Here is a 27,429-nt window from a genome sequence, read left to right as displayed (position 1 = left end):
TCACTGACTGAGCTATTTTACAACTCTGTAAATTGTAGAAAACTGATAATAATGCAAATAAATTTCGTCCAGAGGAAACGCAATTGATACCACCTCCCCCTTCCCACCAAACAAAGACCAGTTTTGCGTCTATTGGCAAATTCATTTTAGCAGTTCTGACTGCCTATGTATGAATCTGCTGTTTGTATTCTCTTTTCAGGTTTCAAAAAATCTTTGATGTAACTTCAATTTTTTGTTTCTTGAGACAGAGTCTCACTCAGTCACCCAGGCTAGAGTGCAGTGGTACAATCATGGCTCACTACAGATTCAAACTAGTGGGCTCAAACAATTGCCCCTGCCTCTGAGCAGCTACAACTACAGGTGTACGCCACCACATCTAGGGAGTATTTTTCATTTTTTATAGAGATGGGGGTCTCACATGTTGCCCAGGTTGGTCTCGGGCTCATGGCCTCAACCATTCCTCCCACCTCAGCCTCCGAAAGTGCTAGGGTTCCAGGTGTGAACCCCTTGCACAGCTGTTTTTTAAATGTGGAAATATACGTAGATATAGATATAGATATAGGAAATATGTATGTTGAAATGTAAAGAACAGATTACAAAAGAATATGACATTTTGGGAAAAAATTTAAAAATATATACAGAATTATATTAAGTTCTTACATACAGGTATAAGACCCCTGGAGGGGAAGTGGAGAGAGGGGAGGAAGAGAGAGAGGGACAGACACAGACACAGAAAAACTACTATAGAAATCATATACCGGCCGGGCGCGGTGGCTCAAGCCTGTAATCCCAGCACTTTGGGAGGCCGAGGCGGGTGGATCACGAGGTCAAGAGATCGAGACCATCCTGGTCAACTTGGTGAAACCCCGTCTCTACTAAAAATACAAAAAATTAGCTGGGCATGGTGGCGCGTGCCTGTAATCCCAGCTACTCAGGAGGCTGAGGCAGGAGAATTGCCTGAACCCAGGAGGCGGAGGTTGCGATGAGCCGAGATCGCGCCATTGCACTCCAGCCTGGGTAACAAGAGTGAAACTCTGTCTCAAAAAAAAAAAAAAAAAAAAAAAAAAAAGAAATAATATACCAAAATATTAACAATGGTTATCTCTGTGTCATATGGCTAATTTTTCATCTTGTTTTTGCTTTTCTCTGATGTTTTACCTTTTTTTTCCTAACAGAGTCGCGCTCTGTTGCCCAGGATGGAATACAGTGGTGTGATCACAGTTCACTGCAACCTCCACCTCCCAGGTTCAAGCAATTCTCCTGTCTCAGCCTCCCAAGTTGCTAGGACTACAGGTGCATGCCACCACGCCCGGCTAATTTTTTTGTATTTTTAGTAGAGACAGGGTTTCAACATGTTGGCCAGGCTGGTCTCAAACTGCTGACCTCAGTTAATCCACCTGCCTTGGCCTCCCAAAGTGCTGGGATTACAGGTGTGAGCCACCACGCCCATCCCCAACCCTTTCTTTCTTTCTTTCTTTCTTTCTTTTTTTTTTTTTTAACAATGAATATGTCTTGCTCAATGTGTATGGGAAAAATGTTTAATCATACTCAAATCTGAAGGAAATTATCTCAGACTCTTAAAGCACAGCAATCTGAGGCCATTCAGTATAGATGTGAATAGTCTTACACACTTCGAATACCCCAAAACACCATAGTAATACAGTGTAAGACAATAAACACTCAAAATAATGAACCCCAGGATTGTTTTTTTGTTGTTGCTTTTTGTTTGACTTTTTTGGTTTTTTTGGTTTTTTTGTTTTTTTTTTTGAGATAGAGTCTTACTCTTTTGTCCAGGCTAAAGTCTAGTTACATAATTGCATGATCTCGGCTCACTGTAACCTCCACCTCCTGGGTTCAAGCAATTTTCCTGCCTCAGCCTCCCAAGTAGATGGGATTACAGGCATGCACTACCACACCTGGCTAAGTTTTTAAATTTTTTTAGTAGAGACGGGGTTCCACCATGTTGGCCATGCTGGTCTTGAACTCCTGGCCTCAAGTGAGCTGGCTGCCTTGGTCTCTCAAAGTGCTGGAATTACAGGAGTGAGCCACTGCACCCAGCCATATTTATTTTTTGAGACACAGTCTCGCTCTGTACCCAGGCTAGAATACAGTGGCATATTATTGACTAACTACAACCTCCACCTCCCGGGTTCAAGTGATTCTCCTGACTCAGCCTCCTGAGCAGCTGAAATTACAGGTGCATGCCACAATGTCCAGCTAATTTTTGTATTTTTAGTAGAGATGGGGTTTCATCATGTTGACCAGGTTGATCTCAAACTCCTGACTTCACGTGATCACCCGCCTTGGTCTCCCAAAGTGTTAGGATTACAGGCGTGAGCCATTGCACCGGCCTAGAATCTGGTCTTTAAAATACTTTATGTTCTTTTTTTCTTTCTTTTTCTTTTTTTTTTTTTTTTTTGAGACAGGTTCTCACTCTGATTGCCCAGGCTGGAGTGGGGTGGCGCAATTTCCGCACACTGTAGCCCTGACCTCCCTGGGCTCAAAGTGATTCTTCTACCTCAGCCTCTCGAGTAGCTAGGGGTACTACAAGCAAAGACAGGGTTTTGCCATCTTGGCCAGGCTGGTCTCAAACTCCTGGACTCAAGCAATTCATCTGCCTTGGCCTCCCAAAGTGCTGGGATTATAGGCATGAGCCACTGTGCCAAATCATCTTTCTGGAAATTAAACTGATAAACCTTAAATTTGTAGCTGAATGAAATTCCTAGGAAAGCAACATGTTACTAGCTTTGAGCTGTGTATGTCAGCAAGATCTGCCACCGGCCTATGGTAGTGTTTACTAACTGCAGAGAAGCTGGCTGCCTCTGGAGTAACAGACTCCACAAGCACTGACTGACAAACCACTCCCTTCCCTCTGAAGCAACACTGTTTAGAATCTGGTTCTACCAGACCTATTCATTTCCTTCTGTTTAAGATAATTTTCAATAGGGTAAAATGAATCATGAGGGATGGAAAAGGCGGTTAGGTTATCCAGACCATTCCCCTCAGGACCCTAGAACATGGAAAACTTTTATAGAGCTATTAATAAACTAATGGTTAGGAATATCTTACAGTCTAATCGTCCTTTTAGATTGGGTATCTCTCAACAAACATTCATAGCCAGATTCTGAGTAATTGAATTTCTCAATTCACTTGTGATTGCCCTGGCCTCAGAAAAAGATGAATTAAAACAAAAAAAAATCAGTGAAGAAACTGTCCAACAAAACTGCAGGAAGCTTCAATTTTCAAAACTCCAGCGGCCCCATGAGTATACTGCTAGTGAGCCCTGAATTGAAAACCCAAGAAATCACATGGAAGTTTTAAAAACTTAACATTATCCATTACATACAAAACTAATCAGGTCCAAAATGCAAAATTCACACTTTCTAAGTGCTTCATTTTCCTTCACTAGACAAGGCACTAATGCAGGGCAAAATGGCTGCCATCCACTGGCTAAAGAAGGAACGCTCAAGGCTCAGATAACTTGCAAACCCCAGAGTTCCTAGAAAACTGAAAAGTGCCAATGACACAGAAGAGAGGGTTAAGAAAATTTCCAAATCTCATACAACTAGGTGCCTTGATTACTAAAATTTGGAATAGAACTTTTCCTTAGTTATATAAGGAACTTAAATCTCTACATCTAAAAAAAAGTCATAAAATTTAACAAAATGAAACATAATTTTGTGCACACAGATTTAAGCTATCTGTAAGTGGCCATGATAAAACGAAGCTAAACAGGCCACCATGTTGTATTAAGCATAAAATTCAGAAATCATGAACAATCACATGGCTTTTTTGTTTAACCAACCCCCACTTTCATCCCTGACTCTTGCTCAGTGGAAGAAAATTCCAATTTATAGTCCAAAACCGAAGCAGCTGTACTCAGAGTTTCACTGCTCTGGAATACTATCTTCATTTAGTTTCAAAGGTCACACAGGTGGTTAATTACATAAAATTTAAACTTTAACTCAGAGTTATGAATAAGCTATAACCTGTGTTAAAGAAACGTGAATACACATTATTGCAACACTAGAGAACTGCACATTTTCTGAACAAATCCTGTCACTTCTTAAACAACTTAAGAACTGTACATTGTGATGTGCAGAAAAACACTTCTTAGTGTCTTACACTTTAAAAATGCATGCCAAGGCTAGGCGCAGTGGCTCACACCTGTAATCCCAGCACTTTGGGAGGCGGAGGTGGGCGGATCACCTGAGATCAGGAGTTCAAGACCAGCCTGGCCAAGATGGTGAAACCCCGTCTCTACTAAAAACACAAAAATTAGCCGGTCATAATGGCGGGCGACTGTAGTCCCAGCTACTTGGGAGGCTGAGGCAGGAGAATCGCTTAAACCTAGGAGATGCGGGTTGCAGTGAGCCGCGATCACGTGACTGCACTCCAGCCTGAGCAACAGAGCGAGACTCAGTCTCAAAAATAAATATAAACAAACAAAAATGCATGCCAATACCACATATTCTGTAGCTTAATCCAATGTCAGACTGCAGTTATTCTGTATTTTATGTTTGTGTGTGTGTATTTATACATGCATACACACAACATACGTGAGTATGTATACAAACATTTTTAAAGGACATCCTTATTAAATTAAAAGTTAAAGTAGCTAGCTGGATCCTTATCTCCTTTTTCCTGCTTTCCATTTATTTTCAGGTTTTTTAAAAGATCATTTTATTTGAAGAATCTCAGAAAAGCATACACCAAAAAATATATCACTCTTAATTACCACTTTTTTTGGAAGTATACTTAGTAAGAAGTAAAAGTTCCTTATTCTACCCCTCTAAACCCAATTCTAGATTAAACTGCCACTAAAATTTATGTGTTTTTCCTATTCATCAAAATATATACACATTTTATTTATTTATTCTTTCAAAGACAAGGTCTTGCTCTGTTGCCCAGGCTGGAGTGCAGGAGTAGTGTACTAGCCCACAGCAGCCCTGGGCTACTGGGCTCAAGCAAACTTCCCACTGCAGCCTCCCAAGTAGCTAGGACCACAGGCATGTGCAACCATGCCTGGCTAATTTTTGTATTTTTTGTAAAGATGGGGTCTTACTACATTGCCCAGTCTGGTCTCAAACTCCTGTCCTCAAGCAATCCTCCTGCCTTGGCCTCCCAAAGTGCTGAGATTATAGGCATGAGTGACTACACCCAGCTCACATCCTTTTTTAAAAAAGAAATAAAATCATGTTCTACATAGTGCCACAGCCTATTTCTACTATACAGATATTTTTTAGCTCAGTACATTTATAGCTCTAGTTCTTTTAGAAGACTTTTTTTTTTTTTTTTAGCAGTTTTAGGTTCACAGCAAAATTGAACAGAAGGTATAGAGATTTCTCTTATACCCTGTGCCCCCACACAGTCTAGCTCACTTTTTTAATGGATTAATAGTAAGAATAAATTATACTCTCACTATTTCACTTTTTTTTTCCTAGAGGGAGCCTCACTCTGTCGCCAGGCTGGAGTGCAGTGGTGCAATCTCAGCTCACTGCAACCTCCAACTTCTGGTTCAAGTGATTCTCTTAACTCAGCCTCCTGAGTAGCTGGGATTACAGATATGCACCATCATGCCTGGCTAATTTTTGTATTTTTAGTAGAGATGGAGTTACACCATGTTGGCTAGGATGACCTCGATCTCCTGACCTGATGATCTGCCCATCTCGGCCTCCCAAAGTGTTAGGATTATAGGCGTGAGTCACCATGCCCAGTCAATTTCACTATTTTTCTATTGACAAGTGTTTAAGCTGTTTCCATTTTTTGTTCTTACAAATAATGCTTCAATTAATATCTCCCTACAAATGTTTTTACCACTCATGCTATTGTTTTGAGGGACAGACTCCTAAACATACAACTGTTGGGTGCCAGGTTACACAAAATTAATCTTGCTTTGAGGTAGTTAAATTAGCTTCTTAAAAAAAGATGGTATCAATGAATATTTCCCCTAAGTACTTTTATATAACTGTAATGTTGTACAGTCATCAATTACTTCCCAGAAATATTTCACCATTTTAAGCCAAACTTTAATTTCTATTACCAACTGAGTCAATAATCAATCATCAAAGTTAAACATAAAAGTTTGTTGCCTCTATAGAAAGGGCCTCTGCCCAGCAGAAAAAGAAATTCATTGTTTAGAAAGGGATGTTTTCACTAAAGCCAAAGAAAGAAAGGATTCCACCAAGGTTGGTGGTTAATAGTACCTAGAAGGTCCAAAAAGAAGGGAGTAAAAATAAACCTAGGTGAACCAAACCTCTGAGTAATCAGTTTCAGAAAAGTTATAAATACAGCCAAATAGAGAGTGGTATATTTTTCAATTGCTTTGTATTACAAGTAATGTGTTTCTAAATTACTTATACATAAAACCAGTTATAACTTCGTAAAAGATGTCTCATTTATTTTTCTTTCCCTATTACCTCCTACATTGGTCCTGAAAAGTGAGACATGGGGCTTTGATAGGTTCATTGTAAGTAATTTTTTTGGTGGTGGTTGTTTTTTTTTGAGACAGTCTCGGTCTGTCGCCAGGCTGGGGTGCAGTGGCACAATCTCGGCTCACTGCAACCTCCACCTCCTGGGCTCAAGTGATTCTTCTGCCTCAGCCTCCTGAGTAGCTGGGATTACAGGCGCACACCACCACACCCAGCTAATTTTTGTATTTTTAGTAGAGACAGGGTTTCACCATGTTGGCCAGGCTGGTCTTGAACTCCTGACCTCGTGATCTACCCACCTCAGCCTCCCAAAGTGTTGGGACTGCATGCATGAGCCACCACACACAGCAAAAGATGAAATTTTTTAAAAAAAGAATTGAATCCAAACCAACAGGGAGGAATAAGCATCTAAAACTATATGCTGTACCTGAAGTAAACCAGGCTGCCTCTCATTTGATACTAGTTAATGATATTTCTGAAAAGCAGGACCAACTTTTGCTATACTTACAGGTATTTGCACATGTGTGCTATATATTAAGCTGTCTCCATCTTATGTGAAGAAGGAAGTGCATCTGGTTGGCAAGGATTACAATAAGATAACAGAATCAGTTCAAAATGGAAACAAAGTTGACAGGCACTGCCACCTGCTATAAGCAGTTGTACTCATTTCCACAGAAAGAACTGCAAAATCAAGATAAGGAATTCTGCTTTTATTTCTACCACGCTATACACAAGTTCTCAATAAATCTGATTTTAGGCCGGGCGCAATGGCTCGCACCTATAATCCCAGCACTTTGGGAGGCCAAGGCGGGCGGATCACTTGAGTTCAGGAGTTTGAGACCAGCCTGGCCAACATGGTGAAACCCATCTCTACTAAAAATACAAAAAACTAGCTGGAAATGGTAGCACATGCCTATAATCCCAGCTATTCGGGAGGCTGAGGCAGGAGAATCACTTGAACCTGGGAGGCACAGGTTGCATTGAGCCCAAATAACACATCCCCACAAAAAAAAAAATCCGCCTCCAAAAAAAAAAAAAAAAAACCTAATACTTAATTTTATCTGCACTCTTGATTTTTCTGTTTATAAAGTATTCCATAAATACATTCTGTTACAAAGTTAGTGTTCTCATAATCTCTTCCACATCAACAACTCCAAAAGATTAGACATAAATTCATCAGTGACTCAAAAAAAGCATTATTTTGGTCAGGCTCAGTGGCTCTCGCCTATAATCCCAGCACTTTGGAGGCCAAGGCACGTGGATCACGTGAGGTCAGGAGTTTTATGCCTTCTACATAATTCTTATTTATAAATACAATGGAACTCATCATATAAAGCAAAAAATGCATAAAGTATTATAAAAGTAATTTAATTATAATTTAAAAATACCACTGAGTCACATCACTCATGCAAAACCCATCCACTAAATTACTACTACATAGCTAATACTCAGTATTAGCCTAGACAATAGGAATAGTCAGATAAGCAAGATTCAGTCCTTGTCCATAAAAAGCTCAGTCTAGAGTGAGGCACGGTGGTTCATGCCTATAATCCCATTACTTGAATCCAGAAGTGCAAGATCCCCATTTCTACAAATATAAAAAATTTAGCCAGGCAAGAAGGCATGTGCCTGTAGTCCCAGCTACACGGGAGGATTGCTTGATCCCAGGTGTACAAGGCTACAATGAGCTATGACAGCAACACTGAACTCCTGCCTGGGGAACAGAGCAAGACCCTGTCTCTAAAAATATAATAATAATATTAAAGACAAATAAATAAAAAGCCCTGAGAGACATGTAACAGATTACATACACTTGTATGGTAAGTACAGGAATCAACAAACTTTCTTTTAAGGGCCAGATATTAAATATTTTAGGGTTTACTAGCCTAAAGACAAAATCAAAAATATAATGTAGGCATTTCTATAATAATTTAAAATGTAACAATTTTTAAAGCAACCATTCTCCGTCATAAAATGTACCTGTCAAAGTTAGTGATCTCAGCATCTCTTCCATGTCAACAACTCCAAAAGATAAGAAATAAATTCATTAACGACTCAGAAAAGCATTATTTTGGCCGGGCTCAGTGGCTCTCGCCTATAACCCCAGCACTTTGGGAGGCGAGGGCAGGTGGATCACGTGAGGTCGCGAGTTCCAGACCAGCCTGGCCAATGTGGTGAAACCCTGTCTCTACTAAAAATACCAAAAATATTAGTCAGACATGGTGGGGTGCACCTGTAATCCCAGCTACACAGGAAGCTGAGACAGGAGAATCGCATGAACTCAGGAGGCGGAGGTTGCAGTGAGCCGAGATGGCACCACTGCTCTCCCACCTGGACAATAGAGTAAGGCTCTGTCTCAAAAAAAAAATTTTTTTTTTTTTGAGTATTTACTATGTGTCAAGCACTGTGCATGGACCTGAGAATATTAAGTAGGCATTCTTGGTTCTGGGCGCTTCTGCTCTGTTCAGTCTGGTGTTTCACCTGAGGAACCACCCCCAACCTAGCAAGACACATCAAACTGTGCTTCAAGGGAAACTGCTGCCAGAGGAACTCTGTGAGGTCTGACTCAAACCAGTCTGTGACATGCTGTACCTTGTCCCCTCTCTGGTCTCTTTCTTTGCCTCTCCTGCCTCCTATCTGCTCCAGTCCTTCCAGTCTGATGTCTAACTAAGCAGTTTTTCCTGCTTTGACCCTCCCAATTTACTTCCTGGTACACTTCCTATATCCCTTGCTCTTTTATGGAAACTGTTTTCATATAGTCTCCTGATAATTAACCTCTGATTGGTCTTGTTTATTCTTCTTTAATACTAACTCGGGAGGCACAAGCAGTTTCCTGGGATTTCACAACAGTCCTTTAGGAGGGGTGATTAATGGAAAGAGCACTGGCTTAAAAGGCATGAACAAGTATGGTCTTAAGAAAACTTTAACCTCAAAAAAAGAGAGAGAAAGAGAGAAAGGAGAGAGAGAAGAGAGGGAGAGAAGGGGGGGGGAAGAAGGGGGAGAGGGAGGAAAGATTCAAATCAAATAGCCGGCTTACATTCCACAAAGGAGGAGGGCAACCCAGGTAGTCAAATGGCACAGGAATCCCATCTACCCTGTGGGCAGCAGCAAGACAGAATTTGGAAGGCGCAGGCACCAAATGCTCCCTCTGCCAGGCAGGATATATTTCAGGGTGTTTTATTTTAAGTCCTGTTTGCATTATTGCTCTCCTGATTCTCCTCTCCTTCTTCCTCCCTTTTTGTTCATTTAGAAACCTATGGCAGAAGAAACATTTTAAAATTTAACCAATCACCAGTTCCCTTCCTTTTTGTTGTATCTGTTTGTTTGACTGTCGCAAATCTTACACACAACAGTTCTCATTGATTTTATAAGATATTTCAGAGACATCTTGTTTCCTCTTCGGAACATCAAGTTACAGAAAGGATAGAATGAATTCTTAACACAAGAGACAAACCAGACATGGTGGCTCATGCCTATAATCTCAACACTTTCGGAGGCTGAGGCAGGAGGATCGCTTGAGCCCTGGAGTTTGAGACCAGACTGGGCATTATAACAAGACTCTACAAAAAAGTTTTAAAATTAGCTGGACATAGTGGCACACACCTGTAGTCCCAGCTACCCAGGAGGCGGAGACAGGAGGATCACTTAAGCTCAGGAATTCAGGGCTGCAGTGAGCTATGATTGTACCACTGCAGTCCAGCCTGGGCAACAGAGCAAGACCCTGTCTCAAATAAATAAATAAATAACTCCAAGAGATAATGCCTATGTGTCACTTCCCTACCCTTAAATTAATCCTAGGACTCTCCACATTGTCCTCCAGAGGAATCAAAGGATGGTTTAATACAGAAAACTGTGTCTACATTCTTGGAGGGAGACTAATATCTTTTTTTAGACAGAATCTCGCTCTGTCTCACCGAGGCTGGAGTACACTGGGGCAATCTTGGCTCACTGCAGTCTCTGCCTCCTGGGTTCTAGCGATTCTCCTGTCTCAGACTCCCAAGTAGCTGGGACTACAGATTTGTGCCACCACACTTAACTCATTTTGTATTTTTAGTAGACCACCATGTTGTCCAGGCTGGTCTCAAACACCTGACCTCAGGTGATCCACCCACTTCAGCCTCCCAAAGTGCTGGGATTACAGGCATGAGCCACATGCCTGGCCAGAGGGAGACTAATTTCTTAGCAAATCCCTACTTTAAAAAATAGTGCTAATATTATGTTTTCTTTGAAAATTATTTATTTTTAAGTTTAAGTGGTTGGTTGTACTGAATAAACTGAATTCCTTGTATCTATCCACTGCCAAGTGCTAACTGGAAGAGCTAGCGGCACAGGACAAAAGCTGAGATAACAGGAAAGGCAACTTCAAACTCAGATGTGACTTTGAACCCAAAAGGAAGAAAAGAAAGACAAAACAATTTTGGAATAAGTCAATTTTTCGTCTTTTGAGATGACTGACTAATATCTCTATCCCAGGTCTCTAGGATAAACATTATTTTCTGACAAGCCGGTTGGTGCACTCCTGTAGTCCCACATACTTGGGGCACTCAGGCAAGATCACTTGAGCCCAGGAGCTCAAGATCAGCCTAGGTAACATAGAAGTGGTATCCTGTCACCAATGAAAATAACTCTGGGCCAGGTGCAGTGGCTCATGCCTGTAATCCCAGCACTTTGGGAGATCAAGGCAGGCAGATCATGAGGTCAAGAGTTCGAGACCAGCCTGAACAACATGGTGAAACCCCGTCTCTACTAAAAATACAAAAATTAGCCAGGTATGGTACAGGGCGCCTGTAATCCCAGCTACTTGGGAGGCTGATACAGGGAGAACTGCTTGAACCCAGAAGGTGAGGGTTCCAGTGAGCCAAGATTGCACCACTACACTCCAGCCTGGGCAACAAAGCAAGACTCTGTTCCAAAAAAATTAAAAATCTACTTTCTCAAAAGCATGTGTACATTCTGCTTGTCCTTACAAATAAATAAATGTTTTTGATAAAATTAGCTGGGCATAGTGGTGCGTGCCTATAGTCCCAGCTCCTTGGGAGGCTCAGGCAGCAGGATCACTTGAGCCTAGAAGGTCAAGGCTGCAGTGAGTTGTGATCATGCCACTGTACTGAGCCTGGGTGAGAGGCCCTGTCTCAAAAAAATAATTGTTTTTCATCTAACTTTTTTATCATTTACTATCCTAATGATAGTAAACATTCAGTGAGCTCTAATTATGGGTCAGCCACCATGAATTATCTCATTTAATTCACATAAAAACCTTGTAAGTCAGATTCACTATTATCCAAATTTCAAAGATGAGGAAATTTAAGCTTAAAAAGGCTAAATAATATACCCAAATTGCTAAACTAGTAAATGAAAGAACTAGAATTTCAACTTACTCCAGATTCCAAGCTCTTAACCACTAACTGATACTACTTTTCTATCTTTTGTCCTTGGTATCTGTATTTTTTACTTTTGGCTTACAGATCTCTTAAATTGTATTCTAACTCCGCAGAAAACGGAAGTCAATTTAATTTGTTTAAAGAATTCCTACTTTTAAAATGGATAAATTAAAACACACTGAGATCCTAGACCACTGCACAATTTAAGCATTAACTCGTATGTTCTATACTGTGTATACAAACATGACTCTAGTAAGTCAGTATCTTCAGGGATTGTGCTTTTAGTAGTCTCCCGGGTTAGAGATGAAGTTATGTTGATCCACCCACACACTCAGCTGGTTCCCCATGCATTCAGGGCCCATATTTATTTGTAAGACAGCTGGCATTGCTAGGGAGGCAAAACTAACTACAATAGAACTCTGATCTTACTATCTGGCCTCCAAGTAAGCAATCCCCATGGAGACATGATGTGCGCACATTTTTACCAAAATAACATTGTCAACTTCTAAACATTTACTGTGTGATCAAGAGACCCCACTGAGAGTAAAAAATCAGTAAAAAAGAAAAAGAAAAAATTACCCTGTTCTGTGCGTTTAAAACAAAAAAAGAGAGTAAAAATTCAAAACACAGAAAGAAGACATCTGCAATGCGTACAACCAAATAACTCATACCTAGTATAAAGAACATCTACGAATCAATAAGAGACAAACATCACAATATTAAAATTGCCAAAACATTAGAACAAGTACTTCACAAAAAAGGATATCCCAAAGCCAGTAAACACATGGAAAGGTGCTCAATATCATCAGGCATCAAGGGAATGCAAATTAAAACCACTAGAAAATACTATGTAATTACCAGAATGGTTAAATGTAAGAAAACTGGTTGGGCACAGTGGCTCATGCCTGTAATGCCAGCACTTTGAGAGGCCGAGGCAGGAACTCAAAATGTTGTTTTTTGTTTGTTTATGAGGCAGAGTCTCACTCTCTGGAGTGCAGTGGCTTGATCTCTGCTCACTGCAACCTTCACCTCCTGGGTTCAAGTGATTCTCCTGTCTTCAGCCTCCCGAGCAGTTGGGACTACAGGTGCGTGCTACCACGCCTGGCTTATTTGTTGTATTTTTAGTAGAGATGGGGTTTCACCGTGTTAGCCAGGCTGGTCTCAATCTCCTGACCTCGTAATCAGCCCACCCTGGGCTTCCAAAGTGCTGGGATCACAAGTATGAGTCACAGTGCTTGGCCTAAAGTGTTATCTTGAGCACAGGGGTTCAAGACCAGCCTGGGCAACATGGCAACACACTGTCTATAAAAAAATTTTTTTTTTAATTAGCCAGGCGTGGTGGCACATGCCTGTAGCCCCAGCTACTCAGGAGGCAGGGGTGAGCTCATCACTTGAGCCCAAGAGGTCAAGGCTGTAGTGAGCTATGATGGCACCACTGCACTCTAGGCTGGATGACAGAGGAAGATGGGGGAGGGGAGGGGAGAAATCTGACAGCACCAAGTATTGCTAAGTATAGGAAGAAATGGACCTCTCATGCATTGCCAAACGGGCTGTAAATTGGTATAAACACTTTGGAAAACTGTTTGGTAATACTACTGAAGCCGAACATATGCATACCCTAAGACCAAATAATTCTGCTATTCGCAGTTATATCTAAAATATGGGCACCAAAAAACACATACAAAACATTCACAAAAGCCGAAACTGGAAACAAACCAAAAGGTCACCAACAATAGAATAAATGTGGTATAGTCATACAATTAAATACCATGCAAAATGAAAAATAATTAGCTATTGCTTTAAGTAACAGCACAGATGAAACTCACAGCTAAAACGCTGAACCAACAATAGACACCAGACAAGAAAGAGAACATAACTATGACTCCATTTACATGAAATTCAAAAACAGGCAAAACCAATCAATGACAAGTAAGACAAAGACAAGTTTACTTTGAGGGAGGTAATAATTAGGAATGAGCGTGACTTCTGGATGTTGGCAATGTTCTCTTTCTTGATCCAGATGGTAGTTTCACAGGTATGTTCACTTTGTAAAAGTTCACTATAAATTCACTAAGCTACAAATTTACTGTTTAGATTTTTGTAAGTTATACTTTAATTAAAATGTTTATTATAGACAAATTGAAAGTATCTATGTGTCCAACCGTAGGTGAACATTCAAATATTATGAATATGCAACAGAACATTACTTAGTCATGTTTTAGGCCAGGCGCGGTGGCTCAAGCCTGTAATCCCAGCACTTTGGGAGGCTGAGGCGGGTGGATCACGAGGTCAAGAGATCGAGACCATCCTGGTCAACATGGTGAAACCTCGTCTCTACTAAAAATACAAAAAAGTAGCTGGGCATGGTGGCACATGCCTGTAATCCGATCTACTCAGGAGGCTGAGGCAGGAGAATTGCCTGAACCCAGGAGGCGGAGGTTGCAGTGAGCCAAGATCGTGCCATTGCACTCCAGCCTGGGTAACAAGAGCGAAACTCCGTCTCAAAAAAAAAAAACTTACTTAGTCATGTTTTTAAATAATGAAACAGAAAATGTTCAAAACAGATTTTTTAAGTTGATAGAAATGAATTTACTGATTTTTTTTTCTTGATAGACATGAATTTAGTAATAATCAGGTTTTTTTTTTTTTTCTTTTTGAGACAAAGTCTCACTCTGTCACCAAGGCTGGAGTGCTGTGGTGAGATCACAGCTTACTCCACCCTCAACCTCCTAGGCTCAAGCAATCCTCCTACTTCAGCCTCCCAGGTGGGTGGAACTACAGGCAGATGCCAAAACACCTGGTTGATTTTTTTTTTTTTTTTTTTTTTGGTAGAGGCAGCATCTTGCCATGTTGCCCAGGCTGGTCTTGAATTCCTGGGTCCAAGCAATCCTCCCAAAGTGCTGGGATTATAAGCATGAACTACCATGCCTAGCCTACTCCAGCTTTTTTTTTTTTTCCCTTTTTGAGACAGATTTTCACTGTGTTACCCAGGCTAGAGTGCAATGGTACAATCTTGGCTCACTGCAACCTCCACCTCCCAGGTTCAAGTGTTTCTCCTGCCTCAGCCTCCCAAGTAGCTGGGATTACAGGCTAATTTTTGTATTTTTGGTAGAGATGAGGTTTCGCCATGTTGGTTAGGCTGGTCTCGAACTCCTGACCTCAGGTGATCCACTCACCTTGGCCTCCCAAAGTGCTGGGATTATAGGCGTGAGCCACTGCACCCAGCCAACTCCAGCTTTTTAAAATATATATATAGAGAGATATATGTTTTTTAAATAGAGATGGGGTCTCACTATGTTGACCAGGCTGGTCTCAAACTCCTGGTTCAAGTGATTCTCCCATCTTGGCCTCCCAAAGTGCTAGTATTACAGTCCTAAGACACCACACCTGGGACTACCCAGCTTTTTTGTTATTTTTTTTTTTCCATCTCAAAAATAATTTGAGTTATACTCCAGCTTTTAAGAAAGTTATCTGAATAGAAAAGTGACTGCAAGGAAATTTACTTAAATACTATTAGGATTAAGGAAATGTTCATTTTCTTCTTTAGTTTCCTTTTTTTTTTTTTTTTTTTGAGGCTGAGTCTCACTCTGTCGCCCAAGCTGGAGCTCATTGGTGCAATCTCAGCTCACCATAACCTCTGCCTCTCTGGCTCAAGGAAGTCTCCTGCCTCAGCCTCCTGAGTAGCTGGGATTACATGTGTGTGCTACCATACCTGGAGAATTTGTGTATTTTTAGTAGAGGCAGGGTTTCATCATTTTGGCCAGGCTGGTCTCAAACTTCTGGCCTCAAGTGATCCTCGCATCTTGGCCTCCAAAAGTGCTGGATTACAGGCACGAGCCACCATGCCTGGCCCCACATGTGCTATCTGTATAATGAGGGAAAAGCTATTTTTAAAACATTAGCAGCTTGCCATAAGACACTGAAATTGTCTCTTAACTTTAATTAATTTACCCATGACTCAATCTTGGTGGAGGACATGTATGTAGCATTGACACCTCTGGGCCAGACATGGTGGCTCACACCTATAATCTCATCACTTTGGGAAGCTGAGGCAGGTGAATCGCTTGAGCCCAGGAGTTAAAGACCAGCCTGGGCAACATGGTTAAACTCCATCTTTACAAATTAAAAAAAAATTTTTTTTAAGTCCAAAAACAATTAGCCAGGCATGGTGGTGCACACCTGTAGTCCCAGCTACTTAGGAGGCTGAGGTGGGAGGATGGCTTGAGGTTGGGAGGCAGAGGTTGCAGTGAGCCAAGACCATGCCACTGCACTCCAGCCTGGGCAACAGAGATCCTGCCTAAGAAAGAAAAAAAAGAAGGCTGGGCACATTGGTTTATACCTGTAATCCCAGCACTTTTGGAAGCCGAAGTGGGTGGATCATAAAGTCAAGCAATCGAGACCACCCTGGCCAACATGCTGAAACCCTGTCTCTACTAAAAACACAAAAATTAGCTGGGTATGCTCAGGAGTCTGAGGCAGGAGAATCTCTTGAACCACGGAGTCGGAGGTTGCAGTGAGTGGAGATTGCGCCACTGCACTCCAGCCTTGGCGACAGTGGGAGACTCAGAGAAAGAAAGAAAGGAAGGAAGGAAGGGAGGGAGGGAGGAAGGAAGGAAGGAAGGGAGGGAGGGAGGGAAGGAAGGGAGGAAGGGAGGGAGGAAGGGAGGAAGGAAGGGAGGAAGGAAGGGAGGAAGGAAGGGAGAGAGGGAGGGAGGGAGAGAGGGATGGAGGGAAGGAAGGAAAGAAAGAAGGAAGGAAGGAAGGAAGGAAGGAAAAGAAACCTCTGGCAGAGCGTGGTGGCTCATGCCTATAATCCCAGCAATTTGGAAGGCTGAGGTGGGTGGATCAAAACCATCCTGGCCAAAAATGGTAAAACCCCATCTACTAAAAATACAAAAAAAAAATTAGCTGGGCGTGGTGGTGCGTGCCTGTAGTCCCAGCTACTTGGGAGGCTGAGGCAGTAGAATCACTTGAACCCAGAAGGTGGAGGTTGCGGTGAGCTGAGATCGTGCCACCCACTTCAGCCTGGGCGACAGAGTGAGACTCCATCTCAAAAAACAAACAAACAAACAAAAAAAAACAAAAAAAATCCTCTGAACCAGAAACAACTAGAAATTTGTTTTCGTTATTGTGTCATATTTTTTGTATGGCCAAAACGAGAAACAGTGTAATCATAAGTCCGATTAAAGCTTTACAATTGTTCTAGCACCTGTTCAATTTTGCTGATGAACACACATATGACATACTAAAATCCAAACAGGATTTAACAAGTGAGGTATATCAAACACAGGCCCTGTTGTTGTCAAGGTTTCTAGGTGTGGTTGTAGCTCAAGTATAATAAGAACATTTATATCTGAGTCAGTCACCCACTCTCCTGTCTGTGTTTCTCCCTCCACATCAGACATGGGCATGAATATAATACTCTATATAGCACAGGTCTGAGTAAAACTGAGTAGATTTCAGGAGAGAGATGACTCAAGAATATCAAATCTTCTCCCTCTATAAGAGAAAATGAAGAGAGGAAAAACTACTACAGAAATATACATCAACAAAGACAAAAAAATTTTTGAATACATTTATGAATTCTAAGACAACTGCAGTCTTTCCCATTGTCTTTATGAGATTTTGAAATTTTCTTTTTTCGAGACAGACTCTCTCTGTCGCCAACGCTGAAGTGCAGTGGCACAATCTCAGCTCACTGCAACCTCTGCCTCCCAAGTTGAAGCAATTCTCGTGCCTCAGCCTCCCAAATAGCTGGGATTACAGGCATGCGCCTCACACTCGGCTAATTTTTGTATTTTTATATAGACTGGGTTTTCCCATGTTGGCCAGACTGGTCTCCAATTCCTGGCCTCAAGTGATCCACCCCCACCTCGGCCTTCCAAAATGTTGGGATTACAGGTGTGAGCCACTGCAACCGACCTCTTTATATTTTCTAGTTGGCATTAATAGCATGTGTGTTACTTTGGCAGGGAGTGGTGGCGCATGCCTGTAATCCCAGCACTTTGGGAGGCCAAGGCAGGCAGATCACCTGAGGTTTGGAGTTTGAGACCAGCCTGACCAACATGGAGAAACCCCGTCTCCACTAAAAATACAAAATTAGCTGGGCATGGTGGCATACACCTGTAATCCCAGCTACTCGGGAGGCTGAGGCAGGAGAATCGCTTGACCCCGGGAGGTTGTGGTGAGCTGGGACTGCACCATTGCACTCCAGCCTGGGCAATAAGAGTGAAACTCCATCTTAAAAAAAAAAAAAAATAGCATGTGTGTTACTTTCTTTCATTTACTACAGGTTAGCAGAAGAAATTAGATTCCAAAAAGTTCCAAACTTACAATGGTGTCAGACACCTGGCAATCATACATATCCCTAAGTTTACAGAATTTTGGAGAATTCTAGTCTAAAATTCAAGGGAATATGAAACGCTACAGTAAGCCACAATGCAGGATTAAACATTTTCTATCTCTTAGTCTATCTTTCTCTTATTCTTTCTCTCTTCTCCCAAAAGAAGTTGTGACCATGAATTTTTTTTTTTTTTAAACACTCCTTCCAATCGCAAGAACATCAGTTCTGCTCTTACTGCATTGATGCAAATTTCAAACCCAAATTACAACCACTGCTAACATTCTAAGTACTTTTAGGGTTGTGTTTTGTTTTGGGAGACGGAGTCTTGCTAGGTGGCCCAGCCTGGACTCAAACACGTGGGCTCAAGTGATCCAATTGCCTTAGCCTCCCCAGTAGCTAGGATTACCAGAGGGTACCACCACACCCAGCTTCTTTTAGGGGTTTTGCCTCTTATTCAAACCAAGTATACATGGATGCCTTTCGCCTACTAACTTGTCTTAAGAATAGTAACAAAAAGCCGGGCGCGGTGGCTCAAGCCTGTAATCCCAGCACTTTGGGACGCTGAGGCGGGTGGATCACGAGGTCAAGAGATCGAGACCATCCAGGTCAACATGGTGAAACCCCGTCTCTACTAAAATACAAAAAATTAGCTGGGCATGGTGGCACGTGCCTGTAATCCAATCTACTAAGGAGGCTGAGGCAGAAGAATTGCCTGAACCCAGGAGGCGGAGGTTGCAGTGAGCCGAGATCGCGCCATTGCACTCCAGCCTGGGTAACAAGAGCGAAACTCTGTCTCAAAAAAAAAAAAAAAAAAAAAAAAAGAATAGTAACAAAAATACTGAATATAATATTTTTCTCCATTTTTTTTTTCTCCAGACTCTCTAAATTTTGGGAGGAAAGGGGCTAATCAATAAAAAGAGCATTATATTCTGCATGAGAAAAACTAATATTCCTCTACGATATACTTACAAATATTTTTAAATCAGCCAGGACCGAAATATACCCTAAGTCTTAAAGGCTTTCCAATAGTATACAGAAGAATCATGAGTATTTTGTTTGGTGAAATATGAAAAGGAGATGATATAGGAAATGAAGTGCTCATCTTTTAGGAGTTAATGTGGACACTAAGAGGGCTGTTGCATCAACCTCAATTTTTACTTTCTAATCTCCTGGGCCATTCATAAGTCTGACCTACTAACATGAAACTTCCTTCATCCACCCCCAACCCTGAAACTTGACTTTCCTGAACTAGAACTGGCATCATGTCCACAATTTTTTTCACGTTTGTATAGTACGTGTTGCAGTATAAAAGTGACAAGTGACAAGGACATCTGGGATCCCTCCAAAACCCAAGGTGTAGCCTCTTGCATAAACCCAACTGAGGAAAACTGCTTATGGTTTCTCATGTTTAAGCAAGTTCCTTTATCCAAATTTAATTGCCACATAAAATGGTGATCTGATGGTAATCATCAGAAAATTCCCACCAACTTGAAGTCTCGCGAGAGCGCGGCCTTGCTCTCCCAGCATGCTCCACACCACTCCTGGAGTCACCGCCATGTTGAGTCTGAGGCGGCTGCTCACGAAGCAAGTGGGCATGCTGAACAGGCAACAGCAGCAGGAACTGCCTCTCTGTGACCAGAGCAGCGCAGCAGCGCCATGAGCCGGGCACCCCTTACATCGGCCTCATCTCCAACTATGAGGGCATCCTCTCTACCATCGACACTGAGGACACTGAGAACACCGCAGCCCTTGCCAAAGTTCGATCCTTTGGTACAGAAGACAGACGGACAGATGTCCAATACCACCTCAAGATGAAGTTTTTGTATACATTATATTCTGTGGGAGTGACATTAAAGACCTCACCGTTTGTGAGCCACCAAAACCAGTGTTTTTTGCCTTAAGTCCCAGCTATAGTTCAGTCCTCACTAGGCTCATCAACTTCTTCATCCCAATCCGTGGGTTCTTTTGGGCCTTTGCCATCTACTAGCCAAAAAAGAATAGAGAATCAAGAGCACAGGTGAGCTGAAGTACACAAAGTTTCAAGGCCAGAAAATGAGCAACTCAGAAATGATAGCAAGAGACAAGAAGTTCCAGGTGCTCCTTCAGCTCCAAATAGAGGACAGGGGGTCATGGGGTGGCAGGAGAAGATTTGGTATTCAGCAAGACAGGCCAATAAAATTTGAGAAAGACTTTGAAAGTGTAAATGTGTAAATGCACAATTCAACAAGGAAGAGACCAACGAGTTTCATAATAAACTTAAATTAAAAGAAGATAAACTTAAGAAACAGGAGAAACCTATAAATGGTGAAGATAAAGGAGACTCAGGAGTTGATACCCAAAACAGTGAAGGAAATGCTGATGAAGAAAATCCTCTTGGACCTAATTGCTATTATGACAAAACTAAATCTTTCTTTGATAATATTTCTTGTGAGGACAATAGAGAATGGAGATCAACTTGGGCTGGAGAAGACTGAATTCTGAAACATTTGGAATCCCACTTTGTCCAAACTGTGGCCACGGGGGATACAGGGGAAGAGGAGGTCTTAGTTTCTGTGGTGGCAGAGGGCGTGGTGGTGGCAGAGGTGGTACCTTCACCACCATTCAAAGATTTCACAGTGGATTCAGAGGTGGTTGTAGGGGCGGAGTGTACAAATGTTGAATACAGGAAGGACAAATAAGTTACTGCAGTCTACAAACAAGTCTCTGAAAATAGGTGAATTTCTAGCTCTTCATGGTCCTGAATAAAATCTAAATTCATATTATTTAGATTTATAAAAACTTGTAAAACTAAATAATGTATTATTTGGGATTATACAAAGCACAAAGCAAAACTAGAGAATTAACAAAATTCAGCATGATAATTATATCTAAGGGTGAGGAAAGAGTAATAGGAGAGGCCAACAGGGCCTTCAGAGGGGTTTTAAACTTTTAGTTAAACTAGATTGTGGACCTACCAGTGTTCAATCTATTACTCTTCTTTAAACTGTGCAAACATTTTTTTTTTTTTTTCCCATTGCCCAGGCAGGAGTGCAATGGCATGGTCTCAGCTCACTTCAACCTCCACCTCCTGGATTCAGGCAATTCTCCTGCCTCAGTCTCCTGAATAGCAAGGATTACACGCCCAGCTAATTTTTGTGTTTTTAGTAGAGACACGGTTTCACCATGTTAGCCAGGCTGGTCTCAAACTCCTGATCTCAGGTGATCCACCTGCCCCGGTTTCCCAAAGTGCTGGGATTACACTGTACCCAGCCTGTGCATACACTTTATATATACCAAAAAATTTAAATACCTATTAAGACCCATAGAACAACAGCAGAATACCACACCAATTACTCAATAGCCTAGTCATTCACATTAACTGTAAATAACCACAAATTATACGACATTGGGAAACCCAATATAACAGAAAAAACAGGCCAAGATAGATTGCTAGAATTTTTCCTTAAGGAAATATGAGATAGTTCAGGAATTAGAAGAGAATTTTTTTTTTTTTTTTTTGAGACGGAGTTTCACTCTTGTTACCCAGGTTGGAGTGCAATGGCGTGATCTCGGCTCACCCTAACCTCCGCCTCCTGGGTTCAGGCAATTCTCCTGCCTCAGCCTCCTGAGTAGCTGGGATTACAGGCACGTGCCACCATGCCCAGCTAATTTTTTGTATTTTTAGTAGAGACGGGGTTTCACCATGTTGACCAGGATGGCCTCGATCTCTTGACCTCGTGATCCACCCGCCTCGGCCTCCCAAAGTGCTGGGATTACAGGCTTGAGCCACCGCGCCCGGCCCAGAGAGGATTTTTTTAAAAAACCTACTTGGCATACTCAGATTCAAGAGGATATCTTGTTGATCAAAATCAAGAATAAAGTGTGGACCGGGCATGGTGGCTCATACCTGTAATCCCAGTACTTTGAGAGGCCACGGCAGTCGAAGTGCTTGAGCCCAGGAGTTCGGGACCAGTCTGAACAATATGGCGAAACACTCTCTCTACTAAAAATACAAAATTTAAGGCCGGGTGTGGTGGCTCAAGCCTGTAATCCCAGGACTTTGAGAGGCCAAGGCGGGCGGATCACGAGGCCAAGAGATCAAGACCATCCCGGTCAACATGGTGAAACCCCGTCTCTATTAAAAATACAAAAAATTAGCTGGGCATGGTGGGGCGTGCCTGTAATCCCAGCTACTCGGGAGGCTAAGGCAGGAGAATTGCCTGAACCCAGGAGGCAGAGGTTGCGGTGAGCCGAGATCGTGCCATTGCACTCCAGCCTGGGTAACAAGAGCGAAACTCCGTCTCAAAAAAAAAAAAAAAAAAAAAAAAAAAAATTTAGCATGAGCCTGCAGTCCCAGCTACTCGTGAAGATCACTTGTGCTTGAAAGGTAGGGATAAGGCTGCAGTGAGCTGTGATCGTGCCACTGTACTCCCACCCTGGGCAACAGAGCAAGATCCTGTCTCAAAAAAATACATAATAAAGTGTAGTTTAAAAATAGCATACACAAACACAAAACAGATTAAAACATGGCACGGGGAAGGGAAGAAACAATAAAAATCTCCTGAATTGTCAACAAAGACAGATTGAGTCTACCTAGAACCAAACAGGATGAAAGAGAAAAAACACATGCCTAAACACATCCTAATTAATTTCAGAACTCTAAAGACAAAAAGCAACCTTAAAAGCTTCCAGAGTATTAAAATGGGCTACATTGAAATGACAATCAAATGAGAGACAAAGACTTTTTTTTTTCTTTTAAAAATTTTTAATAAAAAATTTGAGACGGAGTTTCACTCTTGTTACCCAGGCTGGAGTGCAGTGGCTCGATCTCGACTCACCACAACCTCTGCCTCCTGGGTTCAAGCAATTCTCCTGCCTCAGCCTCCTGAGTATCTGGGAATACAGGGGTGTGCCGCCACCATGCCCAGCTAATTTTTGTATTTTTAGTAGAGACGGAGTTTCACCATGTTGACCAGGATGGTCTTAATATCCTGACCTCGTGATCCACCCGCCTCGGCCTCCCAAAGTGCTGGAATTACAGGTGTGAGCCACCGTGCCCGGCTACAAAGACATTGTTGAAAGGCAAGAACTTAAAAGCTCAACATTTATGCATCCCATGTTAAAAATAGTAACTATTCCAAGTTTTTAAAAAATACAAGGAAAATGACAATTTGAAAGTATGAAAAACAATAGCAGTTGAGTAAGACCTAGAAGGAGTGTAGAAAGCCGGAAAGAAATTAAGAGGATTCACTAGATTTTCTGATGTTTGGGCCATTGTAGAAAGTAAAAAGTTCCTCTTCAAAATTTCCCTTCTTGTTAAAGAATAATAATAATAAATGTTAGAAATAATGGTTTGTTTTAAAGACTAACTTTCTTCAAAACCTTCTTGCTTTTTGCTAATAACTCTTTGTTAAGTCCTATCCTATGTAGCTGTTAGACATGCTCACAGGCATGTAGCACATTCTATGTCCTTGTACTTTAACCAACATATTTGTGCTGGACGTGCTCACAGGCATGTCCCAGCTTGCAGCCTATGCTCCTTCCTTATTTGGACTACTTCTTCTTCTTTGTTCTCCATTGGCTTTACCTATTTAGAAAAGTTTTAAGTTACTAGCCAGTTGGGTTCAGTTTTAGATTATGAGGTCCAGCTCCAACCAATGGAGATCGGACACAGCAGTAAGAACTCAATGCATAAGGAATAAATATGCCTGCCTTTGCTTTTGTTTATTGTATTCTCGTGGCAAGACTGCTGGTGAGTTGTACTCTTTCTACAGAAAGTAAAACTGCCTTGCTGAGAGAACTTTTTGTCTGAATATTAATTTTTCCTTGCAGTACCAAGGAACAAGCATTTGACTTACAACATCAATTCTCTCTAAAGAGGCAGTTTGGTGATAAAATACTGTTTCCTTTTCCCAGTATTCAATAGCACTGCTAGATTCCAAAGTAAGTAATAGTTACTTAATAATATTGCAAAAATTGTATTTGTGGAATATATTAAGGCTTAATTTGTACATATAGCATGAAGACTAATTTTGGTTATACAAAAGAGAATATAAACATTACTTACTTTCTTTTTTTTTTTTTTTTTGAGACGGAGTTTCGCTCCTGTTACCCAGGCTGGAGCGCAATGGCATGATCTCGGCTCACCACAACCTCCGCCTCCTGGGCTCAGGCAATTCTCCTGCCTCAGCCTCCTGAGTAGCTGAGATTACAGGCACGTGCCACCATGCCCAGCTAATTTTTTGTATTTTTAGTAGAGACGGGGTTTCACCATGTTGACCGGGATGGTCTCGATCTCTTGACCTCGTGATCCACCCGCCTCGGCCTCCCAAAGTACTGGGATTACAGGCTTGAGCCACCGCGCCCGGCCACATTACTTACTTTCATAATAGAAAAACAGTAATATTACTACCAAAAAAGGAAAAAAAGAGTAAAAGAAATGGGTACATTTCTCATGGTTCACAGAAGGGAATCAAGAGACACTACTGACCGCAACATATTACTACTGAAAGTTACACTATTAACTACCAGAACTAGAAAATGAACTTTTTTTTTTTTTTTTTTTTTTTTTGGTGAAAGTCATCTCGTTCTGTTACCCAGGCTGGAGTGCAATAATCTTGGCTTACTGCAACCTCCACCTCCCAGGTTCAAGTAATTCTCCTGCCTCAGCCTCCCAAGTAGCTGGGACTGCAGGTGCACACCACCGCACCCAACTAATTTTTTTGGATTTTAGTAGAGAAGAGGTTTCACTGTGTTGCCCAGGCTGGTCGCAAACTCCTGAGCTCAGGCAATCCACCTGCCTCAGCCTCCCAAAGTGCTGGGATTACACATATGAGCCACTGTGCCCAGCCCAAAACAGACTTTAAAAGTGGTTACATTTTGGGAAGTGGGACTGGACACAGAGGTGGGGTAGGGCTATTTTCCATTTCATATTTCTGTGTCCACTCCAAATTCATGCTAACTGCCGGCACTGCTTTTATTGTTTTTTTTTGTTTTTTTGTTTTTTTGTTTTTTTGTTTTTTGAGACGGAGTTTCGCTCTTGTTACCCAGGCTGGAGTGCAATGGCGCGATCTCGGCTCACCGCAACCTCCGCCTCCTGGGTTCAGGCAATTCTCCTGTCTCAGACTCCGGAGTAGCTGGGATTACAGGCACGCACCACCATGCCCAGCTAATTTTTTGCACTTTAGTAGAGACGGGGTTTCACCATGTTGACCAGGATGGTCTCGATCTCTTGACCTCGTGATCCACCCGCCTCGGCCTCCCAAAGTGCTGGGATTACAGGCTTGAGCCACCGCGCCCGGCTACTTTTATTGTTTCATTACTTCTTCTCATACTCCCCAATGGCCAATGCTCTCATTCTCTTCACATATCTCAAACCCTTATGCTTCCACATTTATGAAGAAACTTTTCCCTTTATCCCCACACCAACCTCCCTCTGAAGTGGAATTTTTCACTCAACCTCTTCTTCCTCTTAGAAAAGGAGGAGGGAACAAGGCCGGACGTGGTGGCTCACGCCTGTAATCCAAGCACTTTGGAGGCCAAGGCGGGCAGATCACCTGAGGTCAGAAGTTCAAGACCAGACTGACCAACATGGTGAAACCCCGTCTTTAAAAAGAAAGAAAAAAAAAGAAAAGGAGAGAACAGCAGCCCCGCCTTCCTGCTCTCTAGCAGCTTACCTCTTCCAAATATCCAGAGATCTAACCTATGCCCAGCTCTCCCCAACCAACACAAGCTTTTCTTTCCTCTGTTTCTTTCCCCTAGGCCTATGAAGATTCCTCAGTATCCTCTAATATTAAGCAATAGTAAAGTAAAATAAATAAGTACTCTTTTGAATCCACCCTTCTTCTTTCATTCTCTTTTCCCCAAATTCAACATGAGAAGCCTACACTCATCATTTCGAAGTCCTCATTCCCATTTTCAATCTAGCCTCTGATTCAGCCACAGGACCGAAACTGACAAATCCAATCCTTTGTATTCTCTCACTGAATTCTTCTAACCTCTCTAGAGGTTTAACATTGAGTATCTGACTCCACAAAAGCACCATACTACCCACCCTGGTCCACCTCCTACTTCCGTGACTGATCACCCCCTGGCATTTTGGATGACTCTTCTTTCTTCTCTAGCTTCCTAAACAGAGGCATTCCTCATTAGCTTCATTTTTTTACTTTCCTTTTCAAAGATCTGATTCATGTGATGAATCACATGAAGATAATGCCCAAATCCTTCAACAGCTCCAGGATATAATTCACCACTTTTTTTTTTTTTTTTTTTTGAGACGGAGTTTCGCTCTTGTTACCCAAGCTGGAGTGCAATGGTGCGATCTCAGCTCACCGCAACCTCCGCCTCCTGGGCTCAGGCAATTCTCCTGCCTCAGCCTCCTGAGTAGCTGGGATTACAGGCACGCGCCACCACGCCCAGCTAATTTTTTGTATTTTAGTAGAGACGGGGTTTCACCATGTTGACCAGGATGGTCTCGATCTCTCAACCTCGTGATCCACCTGCCTCGGCCTCCCAAAGTGCTGGGATTACAGGCTTGAGCCACCGCGCCCAGCTAATTCACCACTTCTAACTGCCTACTGAACAGCCACTCAAATGTCCTGCCAATGCCATTTGTTGCCTGGGATGATACTGCCATAGACTCCAACATGTCCAAAATTAAACTGTTCACCCCAAACCAGAATCTCAGGTGTTTGTATAGAATACACTATCACTCTCCTGGTCACTCAAACTCAAAATCTGGGCCATCTCTAACTCAATTCCTACCTATTCCCTCACATCTTACTCTCTTTCCTTCCCTCAATGTTTTACAATAGGGAAAGTAAAAATTAGTAAGACATGGTTTCTAGCCTTTGGAAAGAATTAAGAGAAGTGTAAACAAACAATTAGAAAGCAATCTGGTCAGCACAGTGGCTCTAGCCTATAATCCCAGCACTTTGAGAAGCCAAGGCAGGTGGAGCGCTTGAGCTCAGGAATTCAAGATCAGCCTGGGAAACAAAGTGAGACCCTGTCTCTACAAAAAGATAGAAAAAAATATATTTTTAAAAGAATAATAAGTAAGCAATCTGGTAAGTGTTACAAAAGAAAAAATGCACAGGATAATGAGGTTGGGGGTAGGGGACAAAGGAGAAAGATTAGAAGGATTCAACAGGCTGCAAAATGTCAGAACTAAAATCCTGTCCCCTAACCCTCAATAGGGCAAAACAACAGCACACACTCTGAATAACTAAGTATATGCCTTGCATTAAGACAATTCAACATTTAAAAAAGGCCGGGCACGTTGGCTCAAGCCTGTAAT

At 42.0% G+C, this 27,429-nt stretch overlaps 2 protein-coding genes and 1 pseudogene across 4 annotated transcripts in view; 1 reads left to right on the top strand and 2 right to left on the bottom strand.

The window, feature by feature from the left end:
• LOC104653074 (protein LSM14 homolog A pseudogene) overlaps positions 1-20,814 on the top strand; it is a 26,217-nt pseudogene extending 5,403 nt beyond the window's left edge.
• Positions 1-27,429, bottom strand: part of DIP2B (disco interacting protein 2 homolog B) — a 284,011-nt gene that overhangs the window by 223,890 nt on the left and 32,692 nt on the right. The window lies entirely within an intron of this gene.
• The window catches only part of LOC120364984 (large ribosomal subunit protein eL6), a 31,573-nt gene continuing 19,490 nt past the window's right edge, over positions 15,347-27,429 (bottom strand). The window contains exon 1 of the mRNA XM_074402638.1: positions 15,347-27,429. This exon is cut by the window's right edge and continues 19,490 nt beyond it. The gene's annotated coding sequence lies outside the window, so the exon portion shown is untranslated.

This window comes from Saimiri boliviensis, chromosome 7 (genome assembly GCF_048565385.1).
Source record: "Saimiri boliviensis isolate mSaiBol1 chromosome 7, mSaiBol1.pri, whole genome shotgun sequence".
Classification (NCBI taxonomy): domain Eukaryota; kingdom Metazoa; phylum Chordata; class Mammalia; order Primates; family Cebidae; genus Saimiri; species Saimiri boliviensis.
Note: the sequence above shows the minus strand (reverse complement) of the source record. Positions and strands in the feature narration are given on the sequence as shown.